The sequence below is a fragment of the Penaeus monodon genome, chromosome 15 (genome assembly GCF_015228065.2).
Source record: "Penaeus monodon isolate SGIC_2016 chromosome 15, NSTDA_Pmon_1, whole genome shotgun sequence".
Taxonomy (NCBI): domain Eukaryota; kingdom Metazoa; phylum Arthropoda; class Malacostraca; order Decapoda; family Penaeidae; genus Penaeus; species Penaeus monodon.
Genome location: NC_051400.1, coordinates 6,657,152 through 6,657,432, shown reverse-complemented (window position 1 = coordinate 6,657,432; position 281 = coordinate 6,657,152).

The window sequence follows — 281 nt, the reverse complement described above, 5'->3', positions numbered from 1 at the left end:
GTCTGATATTGACATAAGCAAAATAGTTTTTCAGGATAATGACATTTACAGTGATTCACTGTTATGTAACACGGAAAACTTTTATGTGTTTGTGGACTCGAATTTCACCGGAAAAAAAATGGTATAACAAATTATATTTTGAATCAGATTTTGATAGGAGATTAAAAGTAAATATTTTCATAAGTAAGACTTCAGTGCATATTTGCTATGACTGTGATATGTGGATTTAAAAGCAAATTGAAGTAGCATCTTTTGGGGGAAATATCACAGATTAAATTCCG